Source organism: Lontra canadensis, unplaced genomic scaffold, assembly GCF_010015895.1.
Source record: "Lontra canadensis isolate GAN:19392208 unplaced genomic scaffold, GSC_riverotter_1.0 scaffold24, whole genome shotgun sequence".
Classification (NCBI taxonomy): Eukaryota; Metazoa; Chordata; class Mammalia; order Carnivora; family Mustelidae; genus Lontra; species Lontra canadensis.
In genome coordinates, this window is record NW_022631018.1 from 1218346 (window position 1) to 1246069 (window position 27724).

Here is a 27724-nt window from a genome sequence, read left to right on the forward strand (position 1 = left end):
GCCTTTGAGAAGAATTGAGACGAGGAAAGAATGTGGGTGTGAGGTTTGACTGTGTGAGAAAAGGCAGCGCGTGATGATCCGAGCAAATTTGAAACCTGTAAAGAGAAAGAGGAAAAACGTGGAGTGTTGGAAGCAACAGGAAGCCTGCTGGACCCATTGGGTGTGTAGCTTGCCTTTGGATAGATGCGTATTTTTCAGAGTGCTTTAGGAATAATAAAGGTTGCTCCAAGTTGAATAATAAAGGTTGCTAAATTTCTTACTCCTCCCCTTTACAAGTTGGACCTGGACTGAGGGACCAGTGTTTTTCCTTCTCTCCAGAAATTGATAAAATGTTCATGTTTGCTTTGAATCCTCCAGACTGTCCAGAGTATGAAGAGGAAAACATATTTGATAAGAACAGCCCACCCACCCCGCCCCCGACCTTGAGCATTAACTTGGGTGACCCTCTCCCTCCTTCCCTCCCTCTTCCCCTGTCTTTAGTCCAAGCCTGACGAGTAGGGTCTGGGGTGGGTGTGTGTGTGTGTGGAATGAACACACCGGAACAGGCAAAAGTTCCATAATGAGATGCTTTGGAGATGCGAAAAAGTGAGTTTCCTTCCATTTCGCCCCGCCATGTTCTCCAAGCAGACTGATGTCAGAATTTACGGTTTGGGGGGGGGGCGGGTACAGCACATAAGCAACTTGTAGAGCTTGAAAACATTACAGGATGGTGATTTCAGAGAAGAAATCTAGAGCACTGTTAACGTTTTCTCCTCGTGTTGGGGGAAGAGGACGACATTGCGTCTCCTTTCATGCCTTTTCCTGCTAGATCTCGCCGTCATAATTCTAATTTGCATTTACTCCCTCCCTGCCCCGCTACAAGGACGCGGTGTCCCTCCACCGCGGGGACATCCAGGTGTGACTGGACTTCCAGGGACCAGCGCTGGCCAGAAATAGGGAAACAGAGGAGCCTTTCGGGAGGCTCTCCAGGCAAAGTCCAGGGGACAGCGACACTCCCTGTTCCTTAAAACTATCATTCTTGCAGGATTTTCCGTGCTAGACTTGAGCTGTGGCTCTCGAAGTTCTTAGGGCGCCGACTCCTGAACTCACATTTCTTAGGCGAAAGAACAGCGGAGCTAAGGGACTCGCTGGAAGGCACCAGCCTGCGCCGTTTTGTCCCTTCCCTTCGCCTTGGTGCAAGCGGCCTCTCGGGTGGGGGATTCTCCCAGGACTGGGGCCAGCGCCAATCAGGTGGCTCGGTACCTGCCCCCAGCCCCGGCCACCTGGAGGGGCGATGAGGTTCTCGGCTCCGTGCGGGGCCAGTGGTCGGAGCGCCGGGGAACGCAGAGGAGCGTCGCTCTGGCAGCCCCAGGCCCGGGCGCCCGGAAGGACGCGCGCAGACCCGGTGCCAGCCGAACCCGGGAGCGGCCGCCGGAGCGAAGCTGCTCAGCCGCGGTAACGGGTTAGGGCGCTCTTGGAGCCGAGGCTCCCGGAAGGAAGAAAAGGAGGGAGGGAGCGGAGCGGGGGCGGGCCGAGGATCCCGCGGGGTGCCGGGCTCCGCGCGGGGAAGTGTCGGGCCGGGGCGTACTTCCGAGGGCGCCTTAGTACCGGTGGCAGCGAGCCCCGGGGCCGCCTTCCCCGCACGCCCCTATCTTGACCGTGACCGTGCCGGGCCGGGTCTGGGTCCGCGCTCGGCTCTCCGGCTCCACATCTGCAGCCGCGTGCTTCGAGGGGGTGGGGGTGGACGTCTCCGGCCTCGTGGCCAGGCCGCTGGGCGCGCTGTCTCCGCCTCCGGGCCGGACTTGCGGGGCTCCTGTCCCCGCCTGCGCCGCTGCGGCCCGCTCCCGCTCCGCGAGCGCCTTCCCCTGGCCGGTGCGCACACCGACGCGGCTGCTGCGCCCGGGCGCCCACGACCTCCCGGGAGCATGCGGCGGCCTCGGCTCGCGACGCTGCACACTCGGCGGGACCGTCCGGCGCGCGTGAGTGAGCGGGGCCGGGGCTGAGCACCGCGGCGGGTGGGTGCAGGGTCCGCGGGCAGCGCCACCGCCGTCGGTCCGTGCGTCCGGGTGCCTCGGAGCGCGCGGGCGCCTCTGCGCCAGCCTTGCAACCTGGGTGCGGTTTGCTGGGGATTTTGCTGAAGTTTGACCACGGAAGGAGGGCGGAGGTGCGTTCGCGGCTCAGGGTCGCCATCTCCAAGGCAACCAGGGCCGACGTCTGCCTGAGGGACGGAGAAACCGGACTCTCACCCGGGCCGCTGTCTGCTCGCTCCCGAGGCCGGAGGCGGCGTGGCGCACCGCTCTCCCCCGGGCGGTGCGCGGAGGATTTCGCTGGGGGCGCCGGGCCACATCGAAGCTTCGCTCAGCGGCCCGGAGGAGGGTTTGGCCCAAATAGAAGCAGGGCAAGGCAGTGCTCCCGTCCCCATCACCCGTCTGGCTGGGTGGCCCGGAGAGAGCGCCCGGAGCGGCTCCCGGGAGACCTCCTGCCTGGGTGGCTTCCTCCGGTCTCTGCGCTGCCTAAGGCGACCGGGGAGCGCAGGGGTGGAGATCGGTCTTCTCCGTCGGTGTCCCTGGGTTGCATACACCACACGTGCTTTTCTGTCACACTTGGGCATCCCTTTTCTCTGGGTGGAATTGTGGGGCCCTGAAAGTTTGCTCTTTCTAGCAAGTTTGAGGCGAGGGTCGGGGGCAGGCAGGCCCCTCCCCCCGCAGTCAGCGGAGGCACTTTCTCCGGTTCTTTCCAGTCTGCCCAGCCCCGGACCCTCCTTCATCCGGGGGCCACACTCGTGGCCTGGCCGGAGGACCCGGATGGAGCTGGGGGTTCTCGCCCGCAAGGCTGGGGGGGCCAGAGTAACTGGCAGGGGTTGACGTCTACGCGGTCGTATCTCTTGTGCCTTGTGTCGGGTCCTCCGGTGGCGGAGCCGGACCCACGTTTTATACCGCGTGAGAGACAAACGGGAGGGGGCGGGGGGAGACTTCAGGTCTGGCAAGAGCACTTTGCCTGAGATTCGCTGGGATCTGGAGTCTTCCTGGGGGCGAGGTGGGGGCGGGGGAGGCAGCTTCCTTTCTGTATTCCTGAAGTACTCGGGAGTCCATGCAGCTCCTGCCCCTTTCCTTTAAACTGACAGAGGCCGATGAAGGGGAAGAAAGAGCAGAGGTATCTTCTCGGAGAGCGACGGTAATTTCTCAGACCTCACTCCAGTGGTTCCAGCTGCAGTGCCTGCGAGGATCTAAACCAGCATGTAGAGATGGGGGGGGTGGAGTGGGCACCCAGGGTGGACCAGTTGTGGGGGATCGCAGCCCCCTCCTCACAGTCCCCCCCTCATGAGGAGCATGGCTATAATTTCTGCCACCTGGGGGATGAAATGAGAGAAGACCAAGTGTGAATGAGAAAAGCCTCTGAAGTCCTTTGGGCTGGGGAGAGGATGTCTGTGTCACACACACAGAAACCCCAGTGGTGGGCATCCTTGGCATTCTTGCCAGAACTAGAAATTTGCCTTTAGTGCCCTTATCAAAAATTGCTGAGGAAAAACTGAATGGGCTCCAGGGCTGATGAGAGCAAGTCCCTCCTACTTTGCTCAAGGATCTCTGTTTTGTCTCCAGCAGATGGGTCTGTAATTGGAAATGAGCTCCTCTTGGCCCAGAGATTTGTGGGGCTGAGTGCAGACAAGCTCTGGCAACAACAGAGCCATCGGGCCCCAGGAAACGCCCACCCTCACCCAGAGACCTGGGGTGGGATTGTAGTGGCCTCTCCCGGTAACTCTGGAAGGAGGCTGGGATGGATCGGAGCAGAACTTGGGAGTCGTCTGGGTGGCTTCTTAACAGAACGGCACTGGCTGGGCCATTCCAGGTATTGTCAATTGTGAAAAGTGCCCTGAGGTCTCGAATCTAGCCTGATGATCATTAACACTAATGAAAACTGCTGCTACTTATTAAGTCCCTTCTCTGTGCCAGACACAAGGCTTTGAAAAATCAATATGATTATCTCCGTATTTCATGCAGAGGAGACGGAGTTGGGGAGAAGTTAAATTATTTGCTAAGAGCATCAAGCCAGTCAGTGGCAGAGCTGCTGCGTGAAGCCGGGTCTCCCAGTTCCAAAGGCCCTGCTCCTTCCACGATGCTGGTCTCCTCCTGTTAAGGACAGAGTCGGGTGTGGAAGCTGAAAATCTGGAGCCATGGGATGGGATGCTGGGGTCCTGTTAGGCTTTAGGGAAAGTGCTGGCCTGGTAAAAAAAAAAAAAAAAAAAAACCCAAAACTACGTGCTCTTCATTCCCTCGAGGACTCAGGGGTTTAACTGTACACAGAAGATCGATTCTTTAATAGGTAAAGTGTAAACTGCAATTTACTTTCAATGAGCATCCAAAAGACTGATAAAATGCTGATGAAATCCTGGAGAAACAGTCCCTTTCCTGTGTTACTGTTGGAAGAGAAAATGGGTACAACTTCTTTGGAGAGTGTTTTAGAAACCTCTCCCAAAATTAGAAGTGCCCACCGTCAGACCCAGTGACTCCATTTTTAGGAATTGAGCTTGCCCTTGTATTGGCTCTGGGCACAAAGACACGCACAGTATAGCATCATTTGAAAGAACAATTTACGTGCTCGTCCAAGAGGGACTTTTTTTTTTTTTTTTAAATCTCATGGTACCTCCAGGTAGTTGAATACTGTCCTATTATTTAAAAAAGAAAAAAAAAAAAGACTTAGGAAGTTTCTCCATAATTGACAGGGAATGATTTCTAAGATACATGGCTAGGTGGAAAATACACATAGAGGGTTTCTAAAACGCTAATGTCTATGTTATGAGAGAGGAGGCAGAGAATTCCCTTATCCAGGAGATGCTGCCAGCCCCTGGGCAGCACGTGTCTGCCCATGAGCAAGGTCAGTAGGTCTATTTCTGGTGTTACAATTGGGCTTCTGAAAGGAGAGGAGAAGAGATACGCTTGAAAGAAAAGTTTTGAAAATTGCTCTGGTGTCTAGGGCCAGATTGTCCCGGAGGAGGAAGGAGGGTTATCGACACAGCTGTGGAGGCCTCCATCAGTGTGTTCTGGAATGCCCCCTCAGGAAACTCCCATCAGCACAGATGGCCAGCTCAGCACTCCCTTTCCCCAGGATTTCCCTTCTGCTGATCCTCACCCATCCTGGAAGCTTCTAGGTGCATGAAGGGCATGGGGGCAGGCCTTCCAGCAGAGTCAGAGGGGAAGCCTTCCTTAAGAGCTAAGTTCCACCTACTCTGCTAAGCACTCTGCCTACATCATCTCATTTAATATCCCGATCACGTATGTGGGAGAGCCCAGGCTCTCTGCCATCAAGCAGCACCTTTCTGCTCTGCCCCCAATGACTTTCCTTCTTGGCACGGTGACCTGAAGCAGGGGCACAGGAGCATCACAGGTGCTCGGAGACTCACTTTGGGTTCTAACAGCATGTGGCTGAGCATTACACACTTTGATGGATGAGCTGGAATGTTTGCAGTCTGGAGAGGTTTGTACAAGGCACAGTTCAGGCACAAAGCAGTCAGTGTTCTTGGGCTGGATTTCCATCTTTCCTGCTCCTGTCTCTGTGGCATGTGCATTAGGGCTGGGCCCTGCAGACCATGAGCATGATCTCCTGTGGGGATGGAAGAGGGGGAAAAGGAGGGATTGTCTCTACTTTGCTCCAGGTGTTAGTGGCATTGAGATGCTCGGAAGGCCCTGTGTCTGTCCCACCACCCAAGGGACCCACGGAAGAAGGTGGGCAGGGTGGCCCCCGAGGCCCAGGTCTGTGCTGGGAGCCTGCCTGCTGTTTGACAAAACAAGTCTGAGAGCCATGGGCCTGGCTCACTGCAAACCTTTCTTTCTCCTCCCACACAGCTCACTGGCTAGGGCTCACCTCTGACTCCCATTCCACTTCAAAAGGTAACAGCTTGAATTTTTCCCCAAATGAATTCTAGAGCAAGGACAGCTGTTTCTTCTATGTTCTGCTATGGCTCATGGGGGTGAGAGCAAGAAGCTGGATGGGGCTCTCAGCTAGGGCTGCTAGAACCTCGCCATGGCCGGGGGTTGGGGCAAAAGCCGGATGCCCCAACTATTTAGGGAAAAAAAGTCACCTTATGACACACAAAAATGGTGGTTTACGTAGCATAGCAAAATAGTAGTCTAACATATTTCAGTTCGGAATATGAGTATTGTTCAAGGCACTGGGAAGACAGAAAGATGAGCGAGTCGTGGTCCCTGGGCTCGAGCTGCCCACAGAGCAGTGTGGGAAGGACACAGAGCAGCTGGACCCTGCAGACTAAAGAAAGAAGGGCTAAGTAGAGCCACAAATGACTTACGGTCATGTGCAGTAGAGCTCAAGTGAACCTGGGGCTGGCCCCGTAATTCCAGCAGACTGTTGAAGTCTTTCTGAAGGAGGTGATTTTTGAGCTGGGCCTTGAAGGTTAATTAAATTTTGATAGACAACCTTGGGAGAAGGGGCAGAAGAAGCCAAAAGAATGGGTTTTGATACGCTGTGGGGCGTTTAAAGATACATTAATATCAGTAATGCCAATATTTACTCAAATTCTGCTGCAGACATAATACATGGTATTTTCAGATACTTAGAGTAAAACCGTTTATATCTCCAGAAGATAGGCAATCACTGTGGCTTTTTTTTTTTCTTTTGGTGGTAAAATCAACAGGGCTTGGTAATGGATAGATAATAGAAGTGACTTCCACAAGCTCAAGACTATAAAACTATATTAAGTTTACATCAGATTCATTTTAGTTGTTAAAATAACAGCGGATGGTAGCTTACCTGTGTGAAATTGACATTTCTCTTGTATGTGACCGCTGCATGACAATGAGCTTCCCCATGGAGAGACAGCTGAGCCTCAGGAATGGGGACTCAAGCTGTGCCCCACCATTTTGTTTGGCTGTTCATTCACCCCTGGATTCACTTGTTCATTTATTCCTATGTGCAACAAAGATGATCCTTGTGCCTGAGCCATGTGCTGGCCTAGCTGGGGAGAGAGAGAGAGGGAGAGAGAGAGAGAGAGAGAGAGAGAGAAAAGAGAAAGCATGTCCTTGCAGCCTCCAGGAGCTTGCAGTACGTGGGAGAGATCGCAGAAGCTGATAAATGCCACAGTAAGAATAGCAACAAAGGACGGTGGGAAAACATAGTATGTGCTCAGTAAATGCTGGTTGCTAAAAAGAATAAGCAGCCTGACAAACAGATACAAGAGTTATACAACCTGATAAACAAATAGATACAGATCGAGAGCACAGAGGGCTAAAAATGTTTCTTTGGATTTGGCCAGTGGGTCTCAAACACTTGTTCATGTTGTGAAACCCACGGGAATCGTGGTGCTTTCTGGAGAATACCATAAAATTTTGAAATGGCTGAATATATAATTTTGAGCTATATCAAAGAGCATCTCCTGCTACATTTGCCCACAGACATAGACTAGCAGACATCAAGTTTTGAGAAAGAACTTTATGAAACAAAAGCTTTAAATTGAGGATAGTCTGTCAGTTCTTTTTTTTTTTTTTTTTCTATGAATTGGGGAAAGACTGCCAAGGTTCTATTTTAATGCTGGAAACCCTTGGTCCAGCTGGTAGAACACCAGGGATCCACAGTCATACAGTTCTGGCAGTTTGAAGGTTGTTGATGACTTTAGCAAGGGCAATTTCAGAAGAGTAATGAGGCCAGAAGCTGGATAGAATTGGGTCGTGTCTTCATGATGTCAAGCAAGTATTTATTGAATGTCATGGGAGATACAGGGTGGAGGGGGGGAAACCAGAGCAGTCAAAGCCCCAGCCTTCATGGAACCTGAAGTCATTTGGGGAAACAAATCTGTCATGAGTAAATGTAAAATGACACTTATAAAAGTAGAGGCCCAGGGCATGATAAGGGTGTTTAACAGGAGGTCCGGGCCCCTTGGGGAGGACCTGGGAAATCACCCTCAGAAAATGATGGTTCAGCCAGGATCCAGAGAGTGAATAGGAGCAGAGTTGCTGTGGGGAGTTTGGGAGCTGAGAAAAGATATTCCAGGAATGGGAGAGGGTCATGGTTAGAGCAGGCATGGTGTTTGGAGATGCCCAAGGCCAGTGGACTGGGGTGCAGAGAAGGAGAGGGAAAAGCACGTGAGCTGAGCAGGAGAGGCAGGAGGGAGTCTTAGCAGCCATAGGAGGGACTCTGATGTTGATTCTAAAGTGACAGGTAGTCACTGAAGTACTTAAGCAGGAGGGTGACACAGCCAGATGTCCCATTTCAGAAGGATCACTGTGACTAAGATCACTTTGACTGTAGAGCATGGGGAGTAGATTTGAGGTGGCCAGGGGAAGATTCAGGGACACGTACCGGGAGACGGTTGTTCATGCTGGGACATTTATTGCGGGGTAGGAAGAAGTAGATAGATTGGAGCGGTTTAGAAGATCAGATGGACAGAACATGATGGTTTGGATGTGCGAAGTGAGAGGGAGGTATTGGAGATGAGCCCTAGGGACCAGCTTTGTAGCGGTGGATAGAGGTGCAGATCCCTGCAACAGGAAACCGTCAAATGTCCCAAGTTCAGTCCCACCGTGTTGTACGTGAGGACCCTTTGAACCGTCAGAGTGCAGAGGTCGAGAAGCCAGGGGATATAGGGAGAGGAATTTGGAGAAGGAGAGGTCTGGGCGGGAGCTGTGTCCCCGTAAGTCATCAACACCCAGGGCTAAAGGAAACCATGGCGTGGATGAGGCTGCCGAGGGAGGAAGGATGGTCATGGAAGGGAAGGCCTGGCGTTGACTTTGAGTTAGGATGAGCCTAGAAGGTAAGCAGAGAAGGATGATCTAGAGACACAGAAGGAAAGCCAGGACGGGGAAATGTCATGACAGCCAAGGGCAGAGTGTTGCCCAAATAGGAGAAGAGGAAGCATAGGGGCTGCGGGGAAGTCCCTGACAATGACAATGAGGACCAGTAAACTTCCATCGGTTTCAGAAACAGAGGTCACGGGTGATTTAAACAAGAGCGATGGGATGTGATGGGCTAGAGCCAGACTGTAGTTGTTGGAGGACCAAGTGGACCCAGAACGCATAAGTGAGTCTTTCCAGAGGTTTGTCCGTGATCATTGAAGAGACAGGGTGATTTTATTCTAATAGGAGAGAGTTGAGCGCCTCTAAGTGTCAGTGGGAAAGATCCATTCGAATTGAAAAGTAATAGGTTCAAGGAAGGATAAGTCATAATGTGAGGTTTCTTTTTTTTTTCCTTTTTATTTATTTATTTATTTATTTATTTGACAGACAGAGATCACAAGTAGGCAGAGAGGCAGGCAGAGAGAGAGGGAGAAGCAGGCTCCCTGCTGAGCAGAGAGCCCGATGCAGGGCTCGATCCCAGGACCCTGGGACCATGACCTGAGCCAAAGGCAGAGGCTTTAACCCACTGAGCCACCCAGGCGCCCTAATGTGAGGTTTCTAAGAACATGGACGGACAGCCTCAAACGTGAGGGTGGAAGGATAGGCCTTAGGATGGCGAGGGGTCATTCTTTCGGACAACTGAACTGAAGGAGGGTAGGATGAGGACAGATGTGAGTTTGTATGAGGTGTTGGAAGGTGAGAACATTGCTGTCTGATGCAGAGCAGGAAGGGGGCTAGTGGGGAGGCAGGACGGAGGAAGAAGTTTATTTTCAGATGAGGGTGATGAGGACAGCGAAGGGACAGGGTGAAGAAACTAACGAGGGATGATACCGTTGGAGCATTTATCAGTCGTGTGACATCGAGCCCGTTTTCTTACCTGTGAAATGGGAATGATCACCAGGATGCCGACTCCACGGGCTGGTGCCTGGCACGTAGAAGGTGATCAGCAGACGTATGCTGCTGTTTGAACTTTTCTTCTTACCATCAGTGGCTAGTACAGGGCTGAACACAGACTTGATTGTAGTATGAAATAGTCATCAATACTCCTGGGTATTTGGTACCTAAAAATCAGATAGACCTCTCTCCATATGCCGCCTGTCTCCCTTCGTATCTGTGAAGCCCCAGTCTCTTTCTTCTCTAAGCAGTCAGAAGCTTTTTTGCTACTTAATGCTGAAGGATTTATTTGTACGTGGTGCTTAGCCAGGGCAGATTCTATTAGGGGAGTCAAGCATATGGGCAGGGCACTGGGCCAGGGTAAAGAGTGAAGAGGTTCAATTAGTTCAAGAGCCCAATCTCCTCTGACCTCATTGGTCTACAGAGGACAGGGCATCTACTGAAGTCACTCTTTCATGTCTTTTATAACATCCAGTGAAAGCAACTTTGAAACAGGCCTGCACCCCGGGCCGAGATACAGAGATGAATAGGAATGTTTCCTGCCCTTGTGATAGTCATTTGACCAGATAAAAGTTGTAATGACAGCATCATGTGTTGGGGAGCACAGAAAAAAGAGCCCCTAGATGTGCCCGGACTAGGCAGGGAAGGCTTCCCAGAGGAGGTGGTGTTTGAGCTAGAATGTGAAGGTTAACATCTGTGTGGGCCAGAAGGGAAAGAGACAAGGAGGGAACTTCCTTGCAGACACGAAGGGAAGTCTTCTGGGCCTTCGAGGCCCAGTTAGGCCCAGTGGGGGTCAGGAGATGGTGGGGGTCGGGGGAATGGAAAATGGATTTTGTCCGAAGTCAGAACAGGAAATGCCAGGTGGCGGGAATGAGGTGAGACCCGACAGCAGGCTGGTGTTCTGCGTCCTGGCCTAAGGACCTGGATTTGAACTTGTAGATGTAGAGCCACTATAGACTTCTGGACAGCAGCACACTCATTGGTCAGGAGACAGTGGTCCTAGTCTAGGTGAGGGTTGACCTAACGGCAGTTTCAGTGACATGGGTCCAAGGTGGGGTCATGCTAGTGGATGAGTGAAATGAAACTGAAAGCCACTGGCATTATGGAAGTCGTGGAAATAGAGGCTGGGGTGTTAGAGAGGCTATCTGTGTATATTAGAACTTTCTAGGATGATGGTGGAACCTCAGGTGAAAGGGAAACAATTGCTAGAGTCCTCAGTGAGTGAAGGAGAGGCAGTGATGGGGAGAGGGATATGGTAAAGAATAATAAAATATCATGGACCTCAAAGGAAATGAAACACTCTAGACTCTAATTCTGGAAAACAGACTAGACTTCTGAAAAGATTGAACTGTTGCTTATTTCCAAGGAGAAGTGGCCACCACAAAACAGGTGGGATGTAATTCCAAGCCTTTGGGTCACTGAGTACCACTGGAGTACCACTATACAGCCTACAGATGGGGACCCTCAGGTTCAAAACCTCAGAAATCAGCTGAGTCCACGTGATGACTCGACAGTCCGTGATGTTGTCCTTGGTGGAATCTCTTTCCCAGATGTCTCAGAGAATCATTTCCAACCTCTTTGCTGAGGTCTTGCTGATCCCAGGCATGTCCTCTCACTGCGGCAAAGGAGTCAGGCCAATAGCGCCATTCATCTCGGGGGGCTGATATTTCAACAGCAGGCTTCTCTTGGCAGACGGGTTTCATCACCAACTCTCTTGTCTGTTGGGCAAACTCTGTACCCAGTGCTATGCTGGGAACACTGGAGGAATCCGAAAAAATAGCAGCCCTGGTCCATGCCCTCAAAGATCTCATAGTCTAAATAGAAAATCCAGACTAGTACACTGAGAACAGTAAGCAATACTGGCCTTGTCTGGCTTATTAAGGGTAGGTGGTTGGGTACAGACAGGCGTATTGCCCCTGTCTGGTCAAGAGTTGAGAGGAATGGAAAAGAGAGAGTAAGGAATCCAAAATGACCTTCAGATTTTTGAATGGGGGGAGGAGTCCTGGGGAGCCGTCGTGCCATTCTGAGAGGCAGGGAGTACAACAGGGGAGAGACTTGGAGGGGAGGTGAAGACTGGAGAATGGTGAGTTCGCAGCCTTATTTAGGTGGAGGTAGATGCAGAATTCAGTTGCCTTTGTTGATGTGAGTGTACTGAGTGGGTCAGTGTTTTAGCAAAGGGGAAAAAGTTAATGAGGCAAATGGAGACAATGGTAATAGAAGGATGGGGAAGGGATATACCCTTGAAACATTTAAGAGATGAAGTGGATAAGATTTAGTAGCTGAGTGGATTTGAGGGGAGAGATGGAGGGAGGAGACTGAATGACTCACAGGTTACTGGGTTTGGGGACTGGGTGGATGGTGGTACCATTTACTAGGAGGAGGAATGCTGGAGGAAAAGTGGGCAAAGAGCAGATAAAATGATGAGGTCTGTTCGAGACCATTCGAATTAACAATGGGAGAGCTAAGGATGTAGTGTCTAGGAGCCATTTGGTGGCGCAAGCTGGAAACCCAGGAGAGTTCAGCCTAGTGACATAGCTCTGGGAGTTGACCATGGACAGGCATGGGGGAGCAAGGATGGGGCCCGGGGAAAGACTCATGTTTATGAGGGGAGTGGTCTAGAGGAGATAGTTTATGAGGGAATAGTCAGGGTTGCATGAGTTGAACCAGGAGAGGTAGTATTACGAGTCGTTGGTGAGGAGAAGTGTTAAGGGATGAGGCCTCAAGGAGGTGTGGGTAGTCAGTGGTAGACTCTCTGCGAGGGGCAACACGGAGGTCCTTGAAGACCTTTGTCAGAAGTGATTTCCAAGTAGTGGGTGGGAGTTGGAAGCCAGATTTCAGTGAATTCACAATGAATAAGTTCTGAGAAAATAGAAATGGAAATATATACAAACATTTGAGAAATTTTGCTGTGAAGGGCAGAGAAATGCACAGTATCTGGATGATTATTGTGAGGGTGTGAAGGCACCAAGTGTAGACTTTTATTCCTAGCTTTGCTGGGAAAGAGAAGAGCAGTTGGGATAACAGTGGGAGGGGGGTGTGAGGAGAAACAATGGGTTGTTGTTCAGAGTGGAAGAAACTCGATCATGTGTGTGGGCCAAGGTGATACCGCCAAGAGGGGAAGTGGGGTAGGTAGAGGCAGAGAGAATATTCAGTGGAGCCTGGACTAGAAGGAGAGGGGGGAGGTGGGATCTGGACCCCAGGTATGGGGATGGACTGACCAGGAGGGAGGAAGTTTTCAGCCTTTAGACACAGAGGACGAGGATGAGCATTGGCATAACCCTGGATAGGACTTTGGGTTAGGTTAGGGATGGGGGCCGGAAGACCAAGGTTCGCCCTTGGTGGCGTCAGTACCCTCCATGATGTAGACAAGGTTATGTGAAAAGGAATGGGAGTCAGTGGGGGCCATGAGAAGAAGGGGGAAGGTTTGGAACAATCCTTAAGGGGAATGAATGTGTTAGCATCCATGACTTCAAGTTTTTGAGCCCAGACAACAGAATAGTGGTGATTGTGTTGACAGCTGTTTGGGGGAGAATTTGGAGGAGCGCGCTAAGGTTTTTGAGCACGTTAGAATCGAGGCAGTGGCATGAAATCCACAAGTCCTACAGGTGATGAGAGTATCTCAGGGGTATGTGGGTGCTAAAAGCCATCATCCTCTCGAGCCTCCAGACTCTGCGAACAGAGCTGTTTAGCCCCGCTGCTGGGCAGAAGCTCCCCTCGGACTGAGAAGATGTTGGAACCAGCGAGAAGCGCAGGAACCTGCTGTTGGCATCTCCAAGCCCCGGGTGATGCAGGCTCCTGGATGTTGCTATTATTACTGGATTCTTGATACCTTGTTAATCGAAAGGTCATAGTGGGAGCTGCAAGAAGTCTTCTTGTAGCCTTTTGTTCCCTTTCTGTCTCTGTGAACAAAGCCTTGCTCCGAGAACACTCCGATCTGCTCTGGGAGAGAATTCTTACTGGGATTTCAGAGCTTTTCTCAACCAGATCATCTCTCCAAATGCGTCCTCACTGGCGGACACAGGCTAACTCCATCTTCCGGATTCTTTAGACTCTAAATCGAGGTATTTCCCCATAGTATTTGCGGAGAAAAAGCTGCAGTTTCTTGGAAACAGGATTTTAGTGGTTTAGGAGACGAACAACAGAAAGAAGAAACACGCTAATGCTCCCCTCCCCCACTTCGGCTTTCTCTCCGCGTCTGCTCAGACCCCCTCCACCTCACCCCTTCCCTCACTCGGTGAGTGTGAGTAAGTGTGAAAGGCACAGAGATTCTGGGTCTTCAGAGACCCCAGTACCAGTTCCTTCTTGCCCCTTTCCTCTCTTCACCTTATAAGCCACCGCCCAGGGGTCCCTGGCCTTCTGGACACCCATCCCTACGTCTAGGGCTGAGGTTAAGGCGGTGTGACGTGGGAGGGCGGTGCAGGGTGCCACAGTGTTTATATACTTTCTTGTCATATTGCGAATGGCTGCTTCCTGGGGTTCCTTGAATCCCCCCCTCTGGGCTGCTCCAGCCCCTTCCTTAGGACACCCAGACTCCCCCCACAGTCCAGCCACTGAGGGGATCATGCTCGGCACGGCAGGGACTGCCTCTTGCCGGCCCCGGGCTGTGGTGGTATCACTTCGGACTGGTCCCCGCGTGCCCCGCCAGGCGTTCTCGTGACCCTCCTTCGCCACCTGTTTTTCCATCCAGCTCTATCTGGGGGTTCACTGTGTGTCAGGCACTGAGCCGGGTGCTGGAGATAAAATGGTGGATGAGGCAGGCGGGGCCCCTCCCTGGCTTCGGGGGACCTACAGTCTTGAGCAGGGCCTGTCAATTGGATCCCTGGAGACAGTCCTTCTCCGTGGGCGGCTGTTCCGTGTCTTGTTCGGGCTTCGGCGGTCCGTGGCTTCTACACACTAGACGCTAGTGAGCAGCGCCCTCCCCAGTGGTGACAATGCATGTGCAGACCTTGCCAAATGTCCCCATGGGGGACAAAATACCCCCTCCCCACAGAGAGAATAGAAAGTATTCTCAAACAACTGATCACAAAAATAAAAATGCAATTACTAAGCATAAAGATGCTCTGGAAAAAAAAAATGAACATGTGCCCTCCTAGAGAATGAAAGGAGACTTATTTTAGGTGCAGTTCTGAAGCAAGGCCTCCCGAGGGAAGTAGCTGTAAAGCAGAAGCTTGTGGAACGAGAAGGAGCCAGTCCCGTGAGGAATGACGGACTGAATGTTCCTGGCAAGAGAAGATCCCAACACCACAAAGGCCTCGACTATTTGAAGAACAGAAAGACGACTTGTTGGCGGGGGCCTAGAGACCAAAGGGAGGAGAGGTACAAGCTGAGACTGGAGAAGTGGGCAGGGGCTGGGTTATGCAGGGCCTTGTAAATGGTGCTGTTGTAGGAGTGATCCAAATATTTGTGCCGTGTTATAAGAAAGAAAGAGATACACGCGGACTGATGTGTGAGGGAGGTCGTCTGTCTGCTGAGCGGCAGACAGTTGGGAGAGGACTGAATGGGCCAGGCGGGAGGCTGAGGGTAGCCTGGAGCTCGGCAGTGGAGATGGAGAGAGAGACAGATGGATTTGAGGTTTGCCCCCCTCCTTCATGATGTCTCAGATGTTATGATCATAGCCAAGGGTTGGCAGTACGGGTATTGCTCATACCCAAGGGTTTGGTCATGCCCAAGGTCATACCTAAGGGTTGGCAATACTGGTCATATCCAAGGCTTTGGGTACTGGGACCACCTTTGCCTTCTTCAGTAACATTTATTAGGTACCCACTGTCTGCCCAATGTGTAAGACACTGACCCAGGCAGCTCCAAGTCTAGTAGGGACATGGACATAATGCTCTAAGACTCGAGATGTCCTGTGAAGAGGGAGCTAATCCGGCCTGGGAGATGGGGAGGGTCAGGGAAAACTGGAGGAAGTGACACCTTAACTGACTGATAAAAAAAAAAAAAAAATCAGTTCATCAGGTGACATGGAGGAGAAGGGGCAGGCTGGGCCTGGCACAACCTAGCAGAGACCCAGAGCATCCACATGGCATGGCAGGGCAGAGACAGGTGGGGGAAGAGGTTGGAGGGGCAGGCAAGGGCCAGACCATGGCAGTAAATGCAACCTTTGGGTCTCAAAGGACAACTGATTGTAAGGTGAACACAGAGGTGGATGGAAGTGTGGGGTCTCTGCTGTTGTCCCCTACAGGGCACCTGCTCCTGTCTTGCTGCCAGAGGGTCCTTGCAAAGCCTGGAAGTGCTGATGGCCTCTGTGTGTTCCCCTCCTCTTGTGTGTCCCCGGAGGTTCCCCACAAGGGCTCCTGGGTGCCCGCCTGGGTGTCCTCATCCCACTCCACCTCTGGGCAAAATCCGAAAGCAGAAAAATGCTCGATGGTTCTCACGGTGAAAGCAATTCCTATCAACCTCACTGTTTCAAATAAGGAGGGATTTCTCCAGCAAACCAGCAGCCACATAAAATGATGTAGAAACGTTTTACATGAGAAGATATTCACAATGTTGCTAAATTATAAAATGGTGTGAGTGTATGTGTGTACATGCGTGCGTGCGTGTACATGCGTGGTGGGGGGGGATGCCATAGTGTCACCAGTGCTTATCTCCCGGCGGACGGAGTCGCAGGGGAATTTGACTTACCCATTTTTAAAAATCTTCTAATATACAATTAGGACTTTTATGACGAGACTCAAACGACGTACAAAGCTACTCTAGGGGTCTGGTTTCAGCAGCGCTCCCAAGAGTCCCTGACCTCGCGCTGGTGACCCTGACTGCTCTTCGGAGACACTCGGTGTCCTTCTCCTGGAGGACTGCAAGCAAGAAGAATTCATTAAGTGCTTTCAGTCCCGAAGATGACAGGAGCCAGGAAGGCATAAAGTCTTGTTACCACAACAGCCAGCCGACAGCCCAGCCGGTGGCCTTGATGTCTGTGTGTTTATTTATTAACAAGACTTTACGTATCCATCCTCCCCAAGCTCCAGGAGCTTCCCAGCTGACTTTGATACAGATCATGGTCTCAGAATGGTGCAGCCCATCAGTCCGAATAAAGACAGGGCAGGCTCACCAGCGGATTAAAACCAAAAGCACACTGTCTTGGGAAGCAAAATAAACATGAAGGGATATTGACTGGGGTTGGTGAGGTGTTAGGACAATAGAGTGTGGAGGAGCGTGCTCGATTCTTGGGTCACTCTTTTTTTTTTTAATTTTTAAATTTTTTTTTATAAACATATAATGTATTATTAGCCCCAGGGGTACAGGTCTGTGAATCGCCAGGTTTACACACTTCACAGCACTCACCATAGCACAGACCCTCCCCAATGTCCATAATAACCCCACCCCCCTCTCCCAACCCCCCTCCCCCCGGCAACCCTCAGTTTGTTTTGTGAAATTAAGAGTCTCTTATGGTTTGTCTCCCTCCCGATGCCATCTTGTTTCATTTATTCCTTTCCTACCCCCCAAGCCCCCCGGCCCCCGTTGCCTCTCAACTTCCTTATATCAGGGAGATCGTATGATAATGTCTTTCTCTGGTTGACTTATTTCACTCAGCATAATATTGGGTCACTCTCTTTAACCTAACAGTTACTAAGTACCTTTTCTGTGCCAAGCCCAGAGTCTGTACCTATATACATTTACTATATACATCAGGACAATGCTTCCCACAGTCCCTGTTTGGAACTGTTGAAACAGGCTCAGAAGGAATAAATATTAGTTAACAACAGCTTAGGTTTTAACACAGCCCCTCCCACCCTGACCTTTTTCTTTTTTTCCGCTGAACACCACCCCGGCCTACACCTCCCTGCTTGACAGAGACTGCGTAAAGGCAGGGAATTTTAAAGCTTGGAAAATGTCCCATTGACTTTGGCTTAGACATTACTCAGCATGGAGTAGATGCCAACTTCTCCTGTTGGGTGGATGGGTGGATGGATGGATGAACAAAAGAGAGAACGATTTGTGAAAGGCTACATAATCACATAAAGGCAGAGAGATATAATCACATTACAAAACTATGGTGTAGATAGTTCTACAAATGAATGTGGCCAGGATTCGCTAGTATTCTGTTGCTTCCCCAAGAGTTATGAGGAATGGCTGTAATGGGAGTAAACCTCCGGAGAGTCGTTTATCGAGTGCTGGGGAGAACTGGGATCACGCTGGGTATGTGGGTCAGGCCGTGCTGTCACGGTTCTGGGGAAGAGAGGTGCTAGCCTGGTCGAGTTTCCATGCGCAAAGCTAGATGTTTGCTAATTGGTTACCAAGGTCCTCCCGTGACCTAGCGCTTTGCCTGTGCCTGTTCAAAGGAGGCCCAAACAGCCAGCCTTCCTGGGCCACTGGTGAGAGAAATGCTATATTTTTATTTTTATTTTTTTTCAAGGTTGTAGCAAACGGATGGCCTTCCCTGAACTCACATGAAGAGCTGTTTTTCTCCACGTGGGCTGCTCGGGGATTGGTTATTGGCTCAGCAAGGAGAGATGGAGGAGGAAAGCGGAGGTTGACCTCTCTGATCTCCTTACTCATCTTCCTTGCTGTGTAGAGAAAAAGCTCGCCTATTCCTTGTGCTGCCTCTGCCTTCGGCAGCCAGCAGCAGGAGTGAAGGCCGCGGTGTCCACACTGCTGTGGGGGCTGAGAAGAGAAATGGCTCGGGCCAGGAGCTCAGTTTCCTTGAAAAGAGAATACACAGCGCCCGTAGGATCCCAGAGCAATGCCCCTGACTCACGGACGTCTGGGAGCGAAGGGGCTGCTGGACACGGGGCTGGCTAGTTTCTTCTTCTGAGAAATGAGGCTATTGGGATGGATTCTGCCTTTTCCTCTTCTCCTTCTGCTCTAAGACCACGCAATTCTCCAGTCCAAGACTAATAAGGTTAATCAGCAAAGACCTATAGGAGCTGACTTCTTAGGAAGGGTGGTGGGAGCACTTAGAGACCTGCTTCTCAGCCCCAGAGATGTTTGGTGGTAGGCTGGGGCAAGTCCCATTTTACAGATGTGGAAACTGAGACCAGAACAGCCCCTCCCCCAACTCTCACCACCACCACCACCGCCCCCAAAAGGCAGGGAAATCCCAATGCTTGGATCTCTGCAAAGCGCTTGAGACAGCTGCCTTCCCTTACCTGAGAAAAGGTGCTCTCCCAGACCTCCCAAAGGCCTCAGGCAGGTGTGTGGAGTCTGCATTCTTCTCTCTGAGCCTCCCTCAGACTTTGCCCCTGGGGCTTCCTCACCAGCCGCATCCAGTTTGGGTTGGGGAACCACTTTGAAAAATTATTTCTGAAAGATCACACACACACACACACACACACACACACACACGCTGAGTGTGCTCTTTGTATTTTATAATGGAAATCATAAATGGCTCTCAGGCTAAATGAAACCTGAACCAATCAAACAACTTTCCCAGGGGCTCAAAAGAAACAAGGTTCACAGAACTGGCTGGCAGTACAGCAGAAAATAGAGCTGATGGAGAGACGCCCATGTGGGCGTAGGGTGACCTTGACAAGGGAGACACAAGGCAGTATTTTTATCTGCTTTTCTTTCCTCGGGACACTGACGCTGTCCCATGCCCCAGCAACAGGCTCTGTTTCATGTCGGGGCAGCTGGGCAAGAGGGACGGTGACAGCCATCGGAGGAGCAGCGAGACCAGGCCATAGCTGCAGACTGTGCCCTGTCTGGAGTCCAGCGGGCAGGCTGTGGGGCTCCCCCCATAGAAACAGCTTGCCCAGAGTCTGATTCAGAGATCCAGCGCTGGAATTCTATAGTCTCACGGCTTCTCACTACATTTCCTTTTCTTTCCTTTTATTTCTCTTGCGTCGTTCTTCTGTGGGAAATGAGGTCTTGGCCTCGGGTACCCTAGGATAACCAACTTGCCCAAGACGCTCTCTGTTTTAGCGCTGAAGTTCTCACGTCCAGGAAACCCTCCCAGTTGTGGGCAAATGAAAACAGGTGATCACCGTGAGCATGTCTTTGCTTCAGAGGAAACGTCTGGGGTGGGGACAGTGTTCCCCCAGCTCCCTCCCGAGGTGCTCTCACCTGGCAGTCATCCATGCCAGGTGTGAAGCAAATCATTTGACCTGTCTGTGCCTTAGTGGCCTTACCTGTAAAATGGGCATAATGATAACCTAGCCTCAAAAGGTTGCTATGTGAAATTATAGAAATCACATGTAAAACATCTTGATTATAAAACAGGGCCTGTCTTAGAGTAAGGGGGCAGCCAGTGTTAGCTCCAGTCATCATTCTGCCAGTGTCTGCCTGTTAATAAACCCAGGGTTCCAGGATCTCAGGACTGATGGGGTGCCTCATCTCAGTGTCCCCAGATTTATTTTTTTATTATTTTATTTTTAAAAAGATCTTATTTATTTGTCAGCGAGAGCAAGAGAGAGAGCACAAGTAGGGGGAGCGGAGGCAGAGGGAGAAGCAGGCTCCTTCCTGAGCAAGAATCCTGATGTGGACTCATTCCCAGGACCCGCAGGATCGTGACCTGCGCTGAAAGCAGTTGCTTAACCGACCGAGCTATCCAGGCATCCCTCAGTATCTCCAAATTTAGGTGCACTTTGCACACTGTAGCAACTCCTTGTGTGTCCCTCCCCCCAACCCCCCCCCCCAAACAGTATGGGGACAGCTGCCGCTGCTGGAAGCTGTTTTGATCGGCCCGGGCCTCGGAGTGGATGCTCCTCCACTTTTCTACCGGGTGGTGGGGGAGGTAGGGTGCGATGTCTCAGTGCGGTCGCCCTCAGACTTGACCGTGCACAACAGCCATCGGGGGATCTTGATAAAACCTGTTCAGTGTGGATTCTGATTCATCAGGCCCGAGTTTTTGCATCCGTACTGAGCTCAGGGTGAAGCTGTGGGCCCGGGGCCCGCGGCGTGAGAGTGAGGCCACGCTGTGTGGCAGCCTGGGTGAGCCCAAGTGAAAGCCTGTGGATTCATGCCCACGAGAATTTCCTAAGGGTAGAGCATTAGTGGGGGATGGGGGTGGCTTAGATGTGCTTGGAGTGGGTTAGGAGAGCAGCTCAGTGAGTGGGGAAGCCCCCTGGGCTCCCAAACCACTAGCGGGTGTGGACATCTCTAGGAGGAATGGTTGCAGGTCGTTAATAACACTGATCAAGGAAATGCACACGGGAGTCATTTTTTTTGCTTATTTTAAACACCAGAGCTGGCTTAAGACTTAGAGCTTTAATCCTGTTTTTCTCACTTCTGTCCGTGGATTTGCTCTCTGGAATGGTAGACATAGGGATGTGGTGCCCCGCTCGTGCCCAGAAATTCACACGTGGAGAGTGTGACAGGCCTGGAAGGTGACTGCAGAAAGGTTCAGAGCTGCTGCATGAAGAGACCCAAGTCCCCGGATGAGGCCGGGCCTCCAGCCCCCCACCCAACACCTCCTCATGGTGACATTGCCCGGCAGGAACCTAGACCCTGACCTTCACGAGCCACCTGGCTCTTAGGCCTCCAGTTGCGATGGATGGACCCAACTCTCCCAAATAATCTGAGTAACCCCGTGAGCATCACCGGTGCCCCTCACATTCGAGACACCTTTATTCCTTTTTCACAGGCTTGCACGCGAGTCCTTTGTGCCGTCCTTCTCCCAGTCCTCTTCCCGCAGACACTGTGGCGGGCACTGAGATGATGTTCCTGTCCAGTGCGGAGAATCTGGTCTCTGCTCTCTGGCTGCACTGATTCTGGGGGAGCCTTCCTGGGAGACGTAGGAGACACGCAGCTGCACCTCCAGTCCTGCCTCCTGCCGCCTGGATTCCCTTGGGCTAGGCTTGCGAGAATCTGAAAAATAGCTTTATGATAATGTGCCCTAAAAGCACTCTGCAGACCCGGGTGCCTGGGAAGAGATTCGGGGACTCGGTATTGCCAGCTCCCTGCCCCCCAACCCCGTCTTGCCCGCTGTCAGCATCCACGCGCTTCTAATCTTCCCCATGTCTGCCCAGTGTACTACACATTTGTATCTGTCACTTCGGATCCCCCCGCATGGCTGCCCCCGGCCAACTGGGCTTTCTCCTTTCCTTCCAGAATGTTCCCCGAGGACAGCCCAGCCCTGGATAAAGGCTTTTGCTTCCCTTTGTTTCTCTGACTTGGCGAACCCCCACTCCTTGCCCCCAGCAAGTACCTTACTGAGCCTGCCCAGCCCCCCTGACCCCTGCTTGCAGCTGCTGGGTGCAGCCTCTTGTTTCCGGGGTGCGGGGTGTGTGTGTGTGTGCATGTGAGAAAAGGAGAGGAGGTCCCAAACATGGCTTCCCTCCCACCTCACTCTCTGAAGGAGACTATGGAGTTCTGAGGCGCCTCCCAGCACAGAGCAGAGTGAGGTCTCAGAATTATCTTGTCCCTCCAATTCCTACAGCGAGGATGGACGCCAGAAGTTTTTTGTGTTTTTACTTGTGGTGAAAGACCTACCATAACCTTCACTCTGCTAACCATTGTTGACTGCACAGTTCAGCGGGGTTCAGTATGTTCACGTGGGCGAGCCACAGACCTCTAGACCTTCCTCACCCGGCGGCACTAGAATTCTGTACCCACCGAACACTAAGTTGCCTCCTGCCTTCCCCCAGCCCTTGGCAACCAGCTTTCTACTTGCTGTGATTTTTGACGACTTTAGATCCTCACATGAATGGAATCATGCAGCGCCTGCCCTTCTGCAACTGGCTTATCTGCTTCCTGTAATGTGCTTGAGGTTCAGCCATGTTGGGGTGTGTGAAGGATTTTCCTTTTTAAGGCTGCGTAATATTCCCGTGCATATGTGTGTGTGTGTGTGTGTACGTGTGTGTCTGTGTGGGTACACGCACTGCATGTTCTTTATTTAATTTTTAAAAAAGATTTTATTTATTTATTTGACAGAGTTCACCAGTAGGCAGAAAGGCAGGCAGAGAGAGAGGAGGAAGCAGGCTCCTTGCTGAGCAGAGAGCCCGATGAGGGGCTCGATCCCAGGACCCTGGGATCATGACCTGAGTTGAAGGCAGAGACTTAACCCACCGAGCCACCCAGGTGCCCCAACTGCGTGTTCTTTATTCATTCATCTGCCTGCAGACCCTTGGGCTGGTTCCTCAGTTTTTTTATCCCCTTATTTTGCAGTGAGGCACCCACAGAGAGTGGCTTGCCCACGACCACACAGTGCATCAGATGTGCTTTTGCTCAGGATTCTGTGTTGTCTCCTGGGTCCTGGCATCAGCATGTTGGGGGCTTTGGTCCCGCCTGGGTGTCCTAGGGTAGGCCCCCCCAGAATCTGACGGGCTGCGAGGCCCATGGTGATGTGCCGGCCGGTGCTGATGGCTGCATGCCTGTGAGAACACCAGCTTTGGCTTTGACTTTGGTGTGGTCCAAGGGTCTATGTATATGGACGCCAGATTTTTTTAATCAAGTGATGCGACTATTACTAACTTGTTTAGGTATGCTGATGACAGTGTATTATAGTAAAGAGAGCTACTCAAAAAAAGGCATTACCACAATGGTTATGAAATTCAATGTATGGTGTCTAGGATATGCTTCAAAATAATCAATAATCAGAGGTTTGGATGAAAAAGGCTGGGGCGTATTATACCACTCTCTCTACTTTTGTATAGGTCTTCAGTTTTCTGTAATAAAAAGTCTTTCATCTTAAAAATTAGGAAAAAAGGGGGGGGCGCCTGGGTGGCTCAGTGGGTTAAAGCCTCTGTCTTCGGCTCAGGTCGTGATTCCCAGGGTCCTGGGATCGAGCTCCACGTTGGGCTCTCTGCTCAGCGGGGATCCTGCTTCCTCCTGTCTCTCTGCCTGCCTCTCTGCCTACTTGTGATCTCTGTCTGTCAAATGAATAAATAAAATCTTAAAAAAAATTAGAAAAAAAATCTTACACTTGGCTAGGGCCACCCTTGTCCACTCCCCAGGAACTTAGCAGGTTATTGCAGAAGTAGGAGCAGTTTGGACCACGATCAATGTTTGTGATATAGAGCGAAATACCACCGCCCCCGGGCCAGGTGAAAACAAACACACAAAGAGCCTTGCAGGCCGTGTGGGGGGCATCGGTGTGGAGCCCCACGGCAGGGCAGCCAGGGGCAGGAAGGGCCCAGATTTCTCTCCTGGAGCAGCGCGGGCCCGGGCTCAGGCCTTCCTGCTTTGACCCAGGTAGTCTCTCCGCCAGACCATCCTGTCCCCCGTTCCCAATTTCCTAATTGACGTCTGTTTGTCCACAGTAGGAAGTAAATACGATTGTATGTGTTTGGTCGCCCATCCCTTGTTCCTTCCCAAAGGTCCTGTCACCCAGCCCTGCTCCAGGAAAACCCAGAACGTCTTCCCTCTGCCCGCAGAGGTAGTTCTTACTCCAGCAGTGCCTTACTGAGTCGTTGGGGACTTGACTCTACTTGTCCCTCCAGTCTGTCCCTCCACCCCCAGCCTCTCTCCCCCCATGCCCCGGCCACCCTGAAGTTCTTTCACGTGCTTAGACACCATGCTCTTTCTTGTTTCCAGGCCTTCGCACATGCTGTTCCTTCTGCCTGGATACTTTCCCTCCTGCCACAGCCTCCTCTTGGGTAACTCACTGTGGGCAGGTCTGAAAGAAACCTCACTCCACCTGGAAGCCTTGCCCCAGGCATTGGTGATCCTGCTCTGAGCTCATCCCCTAACGCCCCCAGCCCCTCTCCCCCAATGCATTTAGCTCCCCATACTGTAGATGTTTTATAATTATTTTTTGAATCAACAGAATATATTTGATCTAAAAGCAAGGAGAAACAAAGCAATGCACAAGGCACCAAGCAGGCAGCACTGTCTCAGTCTGCAGACACCCACGCTCCTGTGCTCTCTGTCATCCCACAAGTACTCCCACCGCTGATTACCGGAAGCGGATTCCAGCTCCTGCTGGCGGGGCCTGCTGGGTGCCTGTGCAGGACCACAGGGCGCCACCTACACAGGGGACATGGTCCCCTGGTCGTCCCACAGCTCCAGGCCCAGTAGGTAGAGGTTCCCGCCCAGGTGCGTGTCCTGGGTTTGCCTCCCGTCACCTCTGCACCCAAGCCTCATGTGACACTGGGGTCCCTCCCTGCCTGCCCCTTGGATGCTCAGAGTCCAGCAGCCTTCTCTTCCTGCTCTCCAGGCCTTGCTGTGCTGCGTTTGTGAGAACGCGTTCATGGTCATCTCTCCTTTCCAGAGGCTCTGTTCTTCTCTCATTGTTTTGTCCTTTCTCTGAAGTGTCCCTCTGGCCCGTGCGTCCATCCTCTTCTTCCTCAGGACGCTGCGCCATCAGGGCCCCAGTTTTCCTAGTATCTTTCGTCTGCCCCCCCCTTTCCCCTGTTCTTTCCTTCTGTCTACACCTGTGCTGGATGTCACCTCTTCTGAAGCTCCCCCTGCCCTCGTGACCCCACAAGCTCTCATCCTGGCTGTCTCCCCGTTCCCTCACCAGACCCATCTCCCCACGTCCGCGGCCTCAGCTTTCCATTCACTCCCCTCTCGCTGCAGCCTCGGCACCGTCCATGCAGCCGCCTGTGCCTCACCGAATCCCAGGTCCTTGGGAGTCTCCTTGGCCTCCATGCCACCTGGAGACTGATCGCAGCCTCTGCTTTCAGACGTTCTCTTCAGGCTCCCGGCTCGGCGCCAGCCGGCCTTCCAGCCTCGTCCTCGCCTTCTGACTCATCTGCTGGCACGTCCCCACCTTCCCAGCCTCTGAAAGCAAGTTTCACTGAGACCCTGCCCTCTGCTCACACCATCTACACGGCTGCTCCAGAACACCCCTCTTGGAGGCAGCGGGCCCCCAGGTCTCTATGCTGACCTCTCTCAGCTTTGCCAAATAAGGCCGCACTTTCCCCTGAATGGCATCTTCTCTATAGTTTCTCTTTCTGGTCCCATGACTGCCATTCTTGTTTCCCTCCCACCTGTGGCCCCTTCTGTGGCTTGCCTCCATCAGTCTGGAAGTCCCGTCGCTGTCCCTGAGGTTCCCCCATCCCCCTCCTCTGAGTTCTTTTTACCCAACCTTCACTTAGCAGAAGCCTTTTTGTTCCCCTCTCTCCTGCCCTATTTCAAGCCTTTACGCTTCCAGTCCACTGTTCATGCTTGAGGTTCTCAAGGTGCGGTCCCTGGACCAGCAGCTGCAGTGTCATCTGGGACTGCATACTCTCAGGCCTCATTTCTACACCTGCTGGTTTGGAAACTCTGGCCAGGCCCAGCAAACTGTGTGGGGAGATGCCGATGTATGCTGAAGTTGGAAAACTGCTGTCCTAAAACACACCACTAAACACACATGTTTACTTAGGTTTGGTTTCAGCTGGAGGTAACGACTGAAAAAGTGGCTTAAACGAGATAGGAATCTATTTCTCACCCCAAGATAGGATTCTATTTCTCATGGGCAGCGCAGAGCTGCCGTAACAGCTCCGTGGGGCCACTGAGAACACCCAGGTTTCTAGCTTTCTGTTTCGCTCCTGGAACGTGACCCTCTCATCATCAAGTTTCCTCATGATTCAGGATGGCTGCTAGTGCTCCAGCTATCACATCTTTCCACAGATAGCCTCAGACGCCACAGGCCAAGGGCTTAGTCCTACAAGACGGCCCTCCCCACAACTTCAGGTGCCAGTTGCAAATCCACGTTATCACCTGTGTTTGTGTAGATTGGAGGCTCTGTCAGCCTCCTCCTTGGGTTCAGTCAATTTGCTAGAGCAGCTCACCAAATTCAGAAAAATATTTTACTCACTAGACGACTGATTTATTACAAAGGATATTAAAGGATACGAACCACCAGCCAGATGAAGAGATACATAGGCAAGGTGTGGGGGGAAGGGCGCAGAGCTTCCCTGGCCCCTTTGAACCCACCACTCTCCCCAACCTCCACAGGCTCCTCAGTCTGGAAGCCCTTGGGACCCCCCTCCCAGGAAGCTGGATTGAAAGTTCCCGTCCTCTAATCCCAGGGTTAGTTCTCTTGGCAGCCAGCCCCCATCCTTTGGTTACCTAGGGACTTTCCAGAAGTTACCCTATGAACATAACAAAAGACACCTTTATTGCTTTCAAGCTTTATGATATCCCAAAGGTTTAGGAGCTCTGTGCCAGGAATTGGATGAAGACCAAATTTACATTTCTTGTCAAAAATCACAATATCACACATCCCAGTACAGACCAGGAGAAACAGCAGAAGAGCTGAAAGGAGGACTCTGCCAGCCGGATGGGCTCCAAGCTTTAAGCAACCTTCCCATGAGACCCAAATAAAACTTGCGCTTGAGTCCGGCTGGTCAGAATGTGGTCACATAGCCACACGAAATTAGAGGGAACCTGGGAAATGAAGTGTTTCTTCTGGATGGCAGGATGTCCAGCTGAAGACTGAGGTTCTCTCAAAAGGTTACATCTCGTATGATTCTGTTTCTATAACATCCTCGAAGGGATGGGTAAGAAATGGATACAGAAATGGGTAAGAGATCCATGGTCACCAGGAGTTGGAGCATGGGGAGAGAGGGAGGTGATGTGGGCTGTCAAAGGGTCGCGCCGGGGGGCCTTGTCACAGAACTGTTCTGTGTCTGTGGTGGTGGTCACATGTATCTGTACCCGTGATCACATTGTAGAGAAGGAAATATACAGAGGCAAACAGGCGCGGATTCTTATAAAACTGGTGAACTTTGCTGGTCACTGGATTGTGTCCATGTCAGTTTCCTGGTGTGATGGTGCTCATAGTTTGGCCAGATGTTACCATTGGGGGAAATTGGGTAAAGTGTATATGTGATCTCCAGTATTTCCTCACACGCTAACTGCATGTAAATCTACATTTTTTTTTTTAATTGAAGAAACAAAAACAGAATTGAGGTTCTATTGTTAATAAGGAAGGGGAGATGTTATAAGCAACTAACGGTTTCCTCCAAACACCAAAAACCCAGTGTCCTGCTGTGAACAGTCCCAGTTTATTAGCAAATTTAAGGCCTTTAAGATCCCGCAGTAAGGTGCCTTCTGGGCAGCCCATACTTTGCCAGTGCAGGGGAGGAAAGACTCTCCTTTTTTTGTTCATTTGTTAGGTCTTTATTTATCTCTCCAAATTGTTATTCAAATTCTAGTTAGTTAACATATAATGTAATTTTGGTTTCAGGTGTAGAATTTAGCGG

At 51.6% G+C, this 27724-nt stretch overlaps 1 protein-coding gene across 1 annotated transcript in view; it reads left to right on the forward strand.

Moving 5' to 3' along the window:
• The first annotated feature begins 1871 nt into the window (after positions 1-1871).
• Positions 1872-27724, forward strand: part of FAM163A (family with sequence similarity 163 member A) — a 76150-nt gene continuing 50297 nt past the window's right edge. Inside the window, exon 1 of the mRNA XM_032863081.1 lies at positions 1872-1958. The gene's annotated coding sequence lies outside the window, so the exon portion shown is untranslated. The remainder of the gene's footprint in view (positions 1959-27724) is intronic.